We start from the raw sequence: 12485 nt of genomic DNA, 5'->3' as shown, positions 1-12485 counted from the left end.
AGTTTAAGTAACTTACCCAAGGTCACATGGTAGAAGGTAGCATGACTCAACGCACTTTGGCCTCAGAGTCTGTGCTGAGAGAAAAGCTGAGTTACAAGCATGATGGACACGTAGTTCCTGTTAAATCCTCAACCACGTGCAGGCTTGGGGGTCCAGTGATTCCCTGCATCTCCTTCATTCCCCAGGTACTCACACTAAACCTCCATCACCTGAAGTAACCTGAACACTCTTTAACTCCTCACCACTTGAAGGAGCCTAATACCGTGATTTCAAGTGAGGTGATAAATGAGAGAGCATTTTACCTTCCCTGAAATAAATGGGACAAAGTGAAGTGTTTTTATTCTGAAATGAGGTAAAAGTTCTGAAGACGTGGTCTGCTGGTCAAGATTGTCTCTACATCAAGCTCCTTTCACACATCACTTTGGGCCAGCCTCTGTTTGTCTTGGTGGTATATTTTGCCACACGCTGGGGGAATTTCAGAATGTATTTGTTTTCAACGTGTAATGATCATTACATATCAATTAAATAGAATTATATTAATGACATGACCCTGTTCTACCTCATTCCTTCACTAAGCAACTAGAATGAAGAGCCTATGATTATGGGGACAATGAATAAAAGTCAAAGGAAAAGGAGCTTGAATATTGTTTTATCTTTCTACCGCCTCTCACAGCAGCAGCGAGATCTTTTAGGGTCTTAAAGGAGTTTAGATTTACTCTAATTATAATGCGAACCAAGTCAGGACATATCTTACTACCATATTCTTGTTTCGCTAAAAACAAAACCTTCTCTCAGTCAACCCCAATTTGCTTTTATCGAATACATTTGTGAGAGTGACCACTGGTCCAAGGACAGGTGCTGCTTTCTTTTAGGATTCATTTACAAGAGTCTAAACTCTCCTATCAAAAGGGCAATCAGTGGGTATCATGAATCAGTGATTCCAGCATAAGGTTAAGAAGAAAAGTGTTGGAGCCTAGATTCAACCCTGCCTTAGGAAAGATTGTGTTACCACAAATTAAAATCTGTTGAAATCTTTCAGAAGATTAAGAACTTTATGTCTTGTACCAAAGATTATTTCCATATGATATTATGTTTGAAAAATTATTAGTTGGGCATTTTACTTTAATCCATTCAAACCACTGGCTTTCGGAAGGTAATACATATGTCAAAGAAAATATTTCCTCCTTCCCAAATGCCGCTCAAAATCCCCTTTCTTTACCTGCTAATGAGGATTAAATGTACAAGGATCAGCTGTATTTGTCTTGTCCTATTTTAGACATCAGGGTTGTGTTCAGTTGCCTTCTAAAGCTTTATTTATTTGTAGAATAAAAGAGTCACATGTGTGGAAATAATAACACTTTTGTCAGAAAGTCAGGCAGCAACACGGAAGCTCCAGGGGTCCATATGCCACTCTCAGGGGAGCATACTTCCTCAGGAGCAGGGAAGAGAGAAGGAGGGGGAGAAAGAAATTTCATGCCCTGCATCAGAGACCCTAAGCCCATAAATAAGCAAATTATTAAATAAGCCACACGGTTCACCCCAGCAGCGTCTCTCAGCTCTGAGATGTCCCTGTCCCCTCCCCCCCCACTTTCCCTCCCCGACACACACATACACACTCTCCCCTCCCCCTAACTAATGGCTCATTGGCCATAAATAAAGAAAACAAACCATTCTTGTGATCCTGGGGCTCAACCCAGGCAAGACATTTAATGTGAAACTTTGAACACCTTTCTTGGTCACCCCTTCATGTTCTCTGAGAGCTTAGTCCTAGAATCTGATCTAATCTTCTCAGCAAACCTAAAAGTAAGTGCAATTATGATCACTGCTTTCCAGACAGGGAAACTGACATCTAGAATCAGAACCGGCTTCGTGGGTGGGAAGTATGTTCCCTGGCACTTAGAGGGGCCCTGAGCTTGGTTTAATGCTCCATTGTTGCCATCTTGAAACACTTAATAATTTTTTAACGACGGGCCCTACATTTTCATTTTGCACTGGACGCCACAAATTATGTAGTTTATCTGGCCTAGAAAGGTTATGTAACTTTCCTAAGGCCCCTGTATTAGTTTGCTAGGGCTGCCATAACAAGGTTTCTGGGTGCCTTGGGCAGCAGGAATTTACTTTCTCACAATTTTGGAGGCTAGAAGTCTAAGATGAAGGTATTGGCAGGATCGGTTTCTTCTGAAGGCTCTCTTTTTGCCTTGTAGATGGCTGTCTTCTGTGTCTTCACGTGGTCTTTGGGATTAGGGTCCACCCTAACGATCTCATTTTAACTTAATGACCTCTTTAAAGATCCTATCTCCAAATTCCCTCACATTCTGAGGTATGGTTAGGACTTTGGCACATGAACTGGGGAGGGAGCACACGATTCAGCCCATAACAGTCCCATAACAACCAGTAAGTAGAACCACTAAGATTTGTTTCATTCACTCTGCTCTATTTGTCTTCACAAATACCTGTATAAATATTTATACTTGTATAAATATGTAAGAATGGCTCTTCTCACCACCAACAGGAAAAGCGGAGGCACAGAAAGACCAGTGCTTGCTATGGTGAAACAACGTGGCAGTACAGGAACTCTATTAGTATAATGATAGCACTGGGTCCAAACGTCAGCCCTCCTGGCACTGAATCTACTGCTGGGCCCGTTCTGCCTTTTACAACCTGCACACACAGACACCACTGCCAGAAAAGACAGTCCCTCTCTACAATTATAGGTTCTTGGACGGTCTGCCCTTTGGTAGATTTCAAAATAGCCCAGTTGACTCCGATTCTAGCCAGGGGAAAAAAAAAAAATCATTACTCTTCGGCTCACAAATTATACAAAGGCACCTCTGTGGAGTGCACCCAGCATGCCGGGGTGTAGCCCCTTTATCTCATTCCTTTGCTGGCTCCAAGCTGTAAGCATCCAGCAGTGAGAGGTGAGTTTGTGGAGATAGCCAGGGAGTAAGGTAACCCATTTAAATGATAAAACAGGTTAGCCATTTCCAGTTTGGACATGGATAGTGTTTTAACGTGAACAGCTCTGGAGTCTGGATGGGAGACCTGGGAGAATTATAATACAGAGTGGCAAGGAGGGGAGGCAGCAGATTTCTCCTTTCGAAGAAAAGGGTTCTTGGGTGACCGATGGGCAGGGAAAGCCTTTGTTGTGCTTTGCTTCACAGGTACAATGGGCAGGCGGGGGTGGGTGGTGGTGGCAGATCAGAGACAGAGTATACTCTGGCCTTAGATACGAACATTGGGCAAGTTACTTTACCTCTTCGAACCTCAGTTTCTTCCCTGCAACGTGATGCTTTAAAGTTCCAGTCTATGTCTCAAATTCAGTAACTCTTGTTGGGGTGTGATGAGTGCTGTTTGTACAAATGAGAGCATGACATATAATTTTTTATTAAATTCAGTTTCCCGTTATTAAAATATGAAAAACTTCTTGCATCAGTGGGGAAACCAGACAACATCTTAACCAATTGATGAACTTTATATGCCTCCAGATATGATGCTCTGAGAAGGACGCAATACCACTTAGATAACATTCTGGCCTAAAATGCATAAACTGAATCTAACCATGAGGAAACATCAAACAAACACAAACTGAGGACATGATGTAAAATAATTGGCCTACTCTTAAAAAATGTCAGTGGCATGAAAACAAAGAAAATTGAGAAAGCTGTCCAGATGAACAAATAAGACAAGTAATATCTGATCCTGGACTAGATCCTTCCTGGAAAAGAATTTCTATAAAGGACAGTTGACAAGATAAGAATATGGGTAGTAGATTAAAGTAATGTGTCAATGTTAAGTTTCCTAAATTTTTTAACCATACTGTTATAAAAAAAAACAGTTCTGAAAGAGAACATTTTTGTTCTTAGGGTATATACATTCAAATATTATAGAGTAAAAAAAAAATGATATATGCAGACTTTCAAATGGTTCTGAAAATATATAGAGAAAGAGAAATTAAGAAAGCAAATGGTGGCAGAATGTTAAATATTGGTGATTCTGGGTAAAGGATATATGGGTATTATGCATTCTAGCAAATTTTCTATAAGTTTGAAATTATTTTAAAATGAAAGCTTTTTAAAAAAGGTAATGCATTCTCATTGCATAAAATTTTCTGAAGAAGAAAAATCACTTGCAATCCCTCTACCCAGAGGTAACTGTTAACCTGTTGTGTATACTGGATTTCTGTTGAAGAAATTCACTGGTGACAGCTGGGCAGGGTAAGTGTTTTCTGTGCTCAGAAGAAAAAGGGAGGGGGGAGGGTGGCAGATCAGGACCAGTAATTGGTTTGTTGGGGCCTGTGATCTGGTCTGGCCAAGTGTTTCCCAAGACGAAGTCCACTGGGAGTTTCTCAGAAAGATTTTTTCCTCTGTTGTTTTCTTCTGTTGCACATTGTATCACGGGCAGATGTTTGAAGTAGCCATCTTGAGATCATAAGGCGAAAGCCAAGAAAATATAAGATAAGGTGACTCAAAACACTTACATCAATGAGCTTAATTAACCACTCTAGCGGCAGATATTTCATCACATGAGGTAATAAATGTCCTTATTCTTTAAGCCAATATTATTTAGGTACACTATTGCAGACAAAAACCTCCCAACTGTTAAACCTCTACTATTAAATAAGACTATGCAACCATTTGCTTTGCTCTTCTATCAATCACCCGTAGCAAAAGCTCTTCCAGGGCTTCCCTGGTGGCGCAGTGGTTGAGAGTCCGCCTGCCGATGCAGGGGACATGGGTTCGTGCCCCGGTCTGGGAAGATCCCACATGCCGTCGAGCGGCCGGGCCCGTGAGCCATGGCCGCTGAGCCTGCGCATCCGGAGCCAGTGCTCCGCAATGGGAGAGGCCACAACAGTGAGAGGCCCGTGAACCGCAAAAAAAAACAAAAACAAAAACAAACAAACAAAAAAAACTCTTCCGAGTGAAAAGAAGTCATGGGACCAAATCGGAATTTTGGGCGTGTGGCAAATTCCCCAGCCAGAAGCTAAAGGGAACACAGGCAGATTGAGACAGGCAGTGTGGGCTTCATGCCCAGAAAGAAAGAAAAAGGGAGGTCCAGCCCTACTCTCTGGTGCAGAGTGGCCCTGAGTATCAGAAAAAATTATTGGACTTTAGACTTGCTTTGGCTTCCTGAAGGGGATTCAGTGTGGGGAGTAGACAGTGGAGGAAGCAGAAAAGTTTGTAGTCCCTGGAGCAGCTCAGTAACTGTGCCTCACAGACAGGCTGGGTGAAGAGCGGGCCATTGGCCATTCCAAGACTATGTCAACCACCTTTGCATCAGCATGGCTCCTGGAAGTAGCGATCAGTGGTGGAGATGACGCCAGAGAGCGGCAACATGACAGGTGGTACGTGAAAGCTTCAGCACTGGTGGAAGCTATACTTGACACAACAAATGTTAATTCCTTGATTCATTACTAAACATTTATTGAGCACTTGCTATCTTGTAAGTAATCTACTAGATGCTAAATATACAGGGCTTAACATGGCATTGTTCCTTCCTCTTACAGAGCTTACAATCCAGTTCTGAGGGGCTGTGTGTCGCATGAAAAGGATGCAGGTATTAAAACTTAAATGGTTTCACCCTTCATGAAGTTATGCCAAAATTGAAGCTAATCTCCTAGGTAACTAACAGGCCTCACACACTCCATCCCCCATTGCAAACTAATTGTCCTGTGGACAATTTCTACCTTTCCCCAGTTCTGCTTGGCCATAGACCCGGGGACCCTTAATTTGAAGATACTGTCTCATTCAGTCCCAAACTAAGATGAGCAGTATAACCTTAGGCTAAATTTCACCAGCCAATGAATTTAATTTTGCTTCCTTGGGACCCAGTAAGTACTGGACATCTTACTACATTTGTTCAGTCTGCTCTCTCCTCTCTAGCCTAGCTTAGTTACAGGGTCTGTATGAATGACTTTAGTCAGCATAACCGGGAAACCCACTTGCCATACATGGAACATGTTTTCCTCTTTTCCTTTTAATCCTTTATTTGGTGCAAGCCTCCCAGAGATCCAGCCCTTCTCCTCCCTCATGATTTCCTACCCCTTTTAACCTTTACTCTCTCACCCACGATATAGCTTACTCCTCTTCAGCCTTTCAACATTCAGAGCAAAGTAATCATTCTCAGGAAATTTTTCTTAGTGATTATAATGCTAGTATCCCCACGTTCAAATGGACGTATTTTCTGATATTACACATATAGATAACGTGGTGTCTATGAAGTCCCAGTTTAGCCTCTGCTCTTGTGGAAGTTACATTTCAATGGAAAGAGACAGATAAACAATAAACCTAATAAATGAATAAATTCTATATTATGTTAGAAGTCATGGCAAAAAAATAGAACAGAGAAGAGCAATGGTGAGGGATGGAATGGGGATGGGATGGGAGGACTGCAATTTTAAACAAGACTGTCATAGGTCTCATAGGTCACAAGTCTCATTCAGAGGATGACATTTTAAAAAATTGAGGTATAATTCATAGAGCATAAAATTCACCATTTTAAAGTGTACAATTCAGTGGATTTTGGTGTATGCACAAGGTTATGCAACCATCACCACTATCAAATTCCAAAATATTTCTTCACTGTAGAAAAGTCCTGTACCCATTAGTAGTCACTGCCCACCCCCAGCCATTCATCTACCCTGTCTCTATGGATTTCCCTATTCCAGACATTTCATATAAATGGAATTGTACAGTAGGTGACATTTTGCTTCTGGCTTCTCCCACTTAGCATAATTTTTAAGGGTCACCTATGTTGTAACATGTATCAGTATTTCCTTTGTTTTTGTGGTTGACTAATACTCCATTGTATGCACATACCACGTTTTGTTTATCTGTTCATCAGTTGATGGCTATTTGAGTTATTTCCACTTTTTAGCTGTTCTCAAATGCTGCTATGAACATTCATATACAGGTTTTTGTGTGGACGTATGTTTTCAATTCTTTTGGATATAACCTAGAAGTGAAATTACTAGGTCATACGGTAACTCTATGTTAACTTTTGGGGGAACCATTTTCCTAAGTGGCTGTATCATTTTACATTACCATCAGTAATATGTCAGGGTTCCAATTTCTCCTCATCCTTACCAAAAACTTATTATCTGTCTTTTTGATTATAGCCAAGAAGATGACATTTGAGCTAAGATTTGAAGGCACTGTAGGAGTTAGCCATTTTGATAGTCAAGGGAAGAGACTGCCGGGCAGAGGGGCCAACCAGGGCAAAACCCTGGAGGTGAGTGTGCCTGATGTGCTCCAGGAATAGCAAGATGGGCAGTGAAACTGGAGTGGTGTGATCAAGTGGGCAAGGAGAGCAGGGTGAGGTGAGGGAGCTAATGGAAGGCCAAACACAGGTCATTGGAGGGCATCATAAGGACTTGGGCTTTTACTCTGAAAGAAATGGGAAGCCATTGAGGGTTTTGGAGCAGAGGGCTGATGTGATTTGACCTACATTATAACCATATCACTCTGACTGCTGAATTACATGTGGGCAAGGGTAGAATCAGGGAGACTCCAGGAGACAGTTGGTGGATGTTTGCAATAATGATGGCTTGCAGGGTAGTTGGTATCAGGGAGGTGGTGAGAAGTGGTTGAATTCTGCATATGTTTTAAGGTAGAATCAACAAGATTTTCTGCCAGACTGTGAGCAAAACATGAAAAAGAAAGGAGTCAAAATTCGTGGTTTTTTCATTTCTACTTCAGGATATAGTATATCAGGAAGTATATTCAACTTCATTTCTTCCCTATTAGATCAGACTCCAAATTCTTAATTAGGTAATCTCACATGTTTAAAAATATTGTCTATGATAATGATAATGATAATAATAATTAATAACACCCTACAACCTAATAAACATCAGGGGTTTCCCTGGTGGCTCAATGGCTAAGAATCTGCCTGTCAATGCAGGGGACACAGGTTCAAGCCCTGATCCGGGAAGATTCCACATGCCGTGGAGCAACTAAGCCCGTGCACCACAACTGCTGAGCCTGTGTTCTAGAGCCCGCAAGCCACAACTACTGAGCCCGCGTGCCACAACTACTGAAGCCTGTGCGACTAGAGTCTGTGCTCTGCAACAAGAGAAGCCACTGCAATGAGAAGCCCGCGCACTGCAACAAAGAGTAGCCCCCGCTCGCTGCCACTAGAGAAACCCCCGTGCAGCAACAAAGACCCAAAGCAGCAAAAAAAACCAAAACCTCAGGTCCTTTAATCCAACTATCTCATGAGGCAGATATTATTTTCCTCAATTTATACATGTGTAAACAAAGATGTGGTTAATAAATGAGAGCTTCCCTAATTTTTGTCCCCCTTTTTAGGACCAACCAGAAAAAGTCAAACATGTACCCCTAACCATTATAGGATGCCCTGCTTCTGGTCAGCCCACCTGCATCTTCCTCAGGCCAACAGCCTTCAGTTAGGGCGAGCGTCCCGAACCCCCGGGCCACGGACCAGTACCAGTCCATGTCCTGTTAGGAACCAGGCCACACAGCAGGAGGTGAGTGGTGACCTAGAGAGCGAAGCTTCATCTGTATTTACAGCCGCTCCCCATCGCTCGCATTACCACCTATCTCCGCCGCCTGTCAGATCAGCTGCGGCATTAGATTCTCAAGGGGGAAGAACCCTACTGTGAACTGCACATGCGAGGGATCTAGGTTGCGCCCTCCTTATGAGAATCTAAAGCCTGATGATCTGAGGGGTAGCTGAGGCGGTGATGCTAGCGCTGGGGAGCGGCTGCAAATACAGATTATCATTAGCAGAGAGGTCTGACTGCACAGAGACCACAATAAATCAATTGCTTGCAGACTCATATCAAAACCGTATCAGTGAGGGGCAAGTGAAAACAAGCTCAGGGCTCCCACTGATTCTGCATGATGGTGAGTTGTATAATTATTTCATTATATGTTACAATGTAATAATAATAGAAATAAAGTGCACAATAAATGTAATGTGCTTGAATCATCCCGCAACCATCCCCCACCTGCTGGTCCATGGAAAAATTGTCTTCCATGAAACCGGTCCCTGGTGCCAAAAAGGTTGGGGACCGCTGAGTTAGGGGACACCTGAAGCCTTCCTCTTTTTCCAATATAAAGCTTTCCCACTCCTCTGCCTTCCTGAGTCTCTGTTGAAACACACGTGTTGGCAGTTGACTCCCTTGCTTTCTTTAGGAAGCTCTGAATAAATAGCCTTTGTTTGCCCTCATTTGGTCAGTCTTCATTTCCACAGGTATCTTCAGTCAAGTTTCCCTGAAGTGGACCTTGAAATGAAGACCTGAGTTTGGGTTTATTGGAGAATACTCTCAAGATCATCACATTTCAAGGGGATGGTGGGAACAGGACTGGAGAGAGGGAGAAATCGAACTGCTGTACAGTTACACCTTAACCAATCCTATGGGGAGCTCTGAGTCTGGGATGGCCCTTCGGAAATGTACCCTGGCCTGGATCAGTCACTGGATGCAAGAAAGGAGAGGAACTTTAGGTGAAGCGGGTCTCTTTGACCAAAGGTAATTGCAAGGGAAGATCCTAGCTGTGAGCTCTCGGCAGCCCGCGCTCTGGGCAGCCGGGGAACAGTGCTTGGATCCCGTTTGGGGTGGGGCTGTGAGGGTGTGGGAAAGGTGGAGACTGGCATACAGTTGACAGCAGGTCATGACCGTAACTCAACCTTGAACCCAAGTTTAAAGCTTTTTTCACTACAGCATAGCTGTCTTCACTCAAAAAAACATGACAAGTGGAGATTCTGTGACCCCTCATTTTCTTTCCTCCCAGCCCCAAATCAAGACCATGTTGTAAAGTGATTCCAACATTTTTTGGTAAGTGATCTTGAGCATAGCAGTTGACTCAGTTGAATACAGCATTTTAAAGATCTGAAATAAAACCAACCAAAGCAGTGAACTGAATTATCACACGTAGACATTTATATCATCTTAATATTACGGTACTTTACAAAGTGTTTCCCTCTCTCAGTAGAGAACATTGTGACATCCTGCTTTCCAGCTTGAGATGCTGACAAATTGAAAATAAATTGATGTGAAATAGCACCATTTCCACTTTAAGGGTATTCATCCCCCAGGGAAAATGATTCCCTCTTAGTGAAAAGCCTAATAAAGTGTATCTTGGAAGTTAGTAAAATATTAATTTATTATTCAAAATAATCTAGTTCCCCTACCTTACTTCATCACTAGTGTCATATGATTCTTGCAAGACTTTTAGCTTTATGTGAGCTACTTAAACTCAATGTTTCTATTTTTGGTTTTACAAATAAATCAGCTGATACTGTATCCAGCAATGATCATTTACCGAAAGGTTATAAAAAACATACGCCAGGTTCTGTCTACAAATTGGCCTGAACAGTCTTTTTATCTGTAAACAAGTCTGTGACTTTTTTTAATCTGTCAGCATATTCTCTCACTATCACAAGACCTTTCAAATACATTACGCATTGTTCCCAGAGCTTTTGGCTTTTTTCCTTTCCGTGTGTCCTGGAAATTCCCTCCCCCCATATCCCGACTCCCCCTGCCTGCCCCGCAAATTTCCTAGCCTCTTGTTTAACCTTGTATGAGATCTCAGCCGAACTGTAATTCCAGGTAACTTTTGCCCGTAGCATAGCATGGTAGTTCTTAAACTTTGAGCCCCACGAAATGCTAGGGGAAATGATTAAAATAGAAAATATTAGAGATTCACCCTAGATCTAAAGATTCAGAATTTCTGGAGGTGATGCTAAGGTAAATGTATAATTAAAAGTCTCTTTATGGAATCCTGGTAGCTATCCCAGCTTTAAAGTCACTCACAAGCGTATTTCATACATCTGGCTACCACTGTAGCTTGCTGGCTGTAGACTATCAGGACAAAAGTGGCATTTGGAGTCTATTCTTTTCTAAGGTTGGTGAATAATAGCAGTTTATGGAAGTGGAAACAATAGGCTGGCTTTTCTCAGCAATAATCCATTTGTATGTTAAGACCTATCAGAATGGAAACATTATAACTGCAAAGAACAGGGGCTGATCTGAGAACATTTTCTGTAGAAGAATTGGAAGGGCCTGGTGATTCCTGGAAGGTTAAAACAAAAAGATAGTAAAGGACCTGATGGTTATTTCAAGGGTGTGAGAAGATGTGGGGACACTGGGAAAATGGCTATGATGAAAATTTTTGAACAAATTTTGAATGTAACACTAAATGAGGTGATAGGGAGGCCACAAAGATAAGAGCACCTAATTTAATTTACTTCAACATGTATTTACTGAGTAATTACTGTGTGCACAGCATTGTCATAAGGTGTACCATGGCATGGTTCCCAAATTTGGGATCTGTATTAGATTCAGCTGGAGAGATTTTTAAAAATAAAGTTCCGGGCCCCATATTAGTTCTGCTGAATCTAAATATCTGGGGGCAGGGTTGGAAATCTCTACTGTTTAAAGCTCTCCAAGTGATTCTGATGCATCCAGTTGATGGACCAGAATGACCATGAAATGAACAAGGTCGAGTGTTTGTTTTAAAGGAATGTACAAACTATACTGTTGGTGGGAATGTAAATTGGTGCTGCCACTGTGGAAAACAGTGAGGAGGTTTCTCAAGAAACTAAAAGCAGAACTACCACATGACCCAGAAATTCCACTCCTGGGTATATACCCCCCAAAAACACTAATTCAAAGAGATACATGCACCCCAATGTTCATAGCAGCATTATTTACAATCCCCAAGATACGGAAGCAACCTAAGTGTCCATCAATAGATGAATGGATAAAGAAGATGTGGTATATATATATACAATGGAATACTACTCAGCCATAAAAAAAATGAAATTTTGCCATTTACAGCAACATGGATGGACTTGGAGGGCATTATGCTAAGTGAAATAAGTCAGACAGAGAAAGACAAATCAGTATTTGTATGATATCGCTTATGTGTAGAATATTAAAAATACAACAAACTAGTGAATATAGCAAAAAAGAAGCAGACTCATATAGAGAACAAACTAGTGGTTACAAGTGTGTGTGGGGGAGGGCATTATGGGGGTGGGAAAGTGGGAGGCACAAACTACTGGGTGTAAGATAGGCTCAGGGATGTATTATACAACCCAGGGAATATAGCCAATATTTTGTAGTAACTGTAAATGGAAAGTAACCTTTAAAAATTGTATAATTTTTTTTTTTGGCCATGCCACGCAGGTTGTGGGATCTTAGTTCCTCGACCAGGGATCAAACCCCTGCCCCCTGCAGTGGAAGTGCAGAGCCCTAATCACTGGACTGCCAGGGAATTCCCCAATTTTTTTTTTAATTAAAGAAAAAAGGAACATACAAACTGGTTTGTTGAGCAATTTGCTCAGCCAAATTTCTTGATTCTGCCTTCTGTCCATGGCTCAAATTTTACTCATGCTGTTATTTTCTCTGAAATGCCTTTTCCTCAATCTCTTCCATGAAAATAGTATCTATCCTTCAAGACCTATTCAATGTGAGGAGAACTGAACTGCATTCCACACCTCCCTTTGTCAGCATCCTTCCA

General features: G+C 41.8%; 2 long non-coding RNA genes across 2 annotated transcripts; one reads left to right on the top strand and one right to left on the bottom strand.

Annotated features, from left to right (window-relative positions):
• Positions 1 to 1679: 1679 nt before the first annotated feature.
• On the bottom strand, positions 1680 to 4820 carry LOC137202791 (uncharacterized). The gene is made up of 3 exons (XR_010932786.1): positions 4659 to 4820; positions 3254 to 3347; positions 1680 to 2770 (listed from the first exon to the last, which is right to left on the bottom strand). It is a non-coding gene; the product is annotated as an uncharacterized lncRNA (long non-coding RNA).
• Positions 4821 to 4948: 128 nt separating this feature from the next.
• On the top strand, positions 4949 to 7231 carry LOC137202790 (uncharacterized). Its single transcript, XR_010932785.1, has 3 exons — positions 4949 to 5341; positions 5504 to 5553; positions 7115 to 7231. It is a non-coding gene; the product is annotated as an uncharacterized lncRNA (long non-coding RNA).
• Positions 7232 to 12485: the final 5254 nt, after the last annotated feature.

Source organism: Pseudorca crassidens, chromosome 11 (assembly GCF_039906515.1).
Source record: "Pseudorca crassidens isolate mPseCra1 chromosome 11, mPseCra1.hap1, whole genome shotgun sequence".
Lineage (NCBI taxonomy): Eukaryota > Metazoa > Chordata > Mammalia > Artiodactyla > Delphinidae > Pseudorca > Pseudorca crassidens.
The sequence above is the reverse complement of the archived record's forward strand: the minus strand, read 5'-3'. Positions and strand labels throughout refer to the sequence as shown.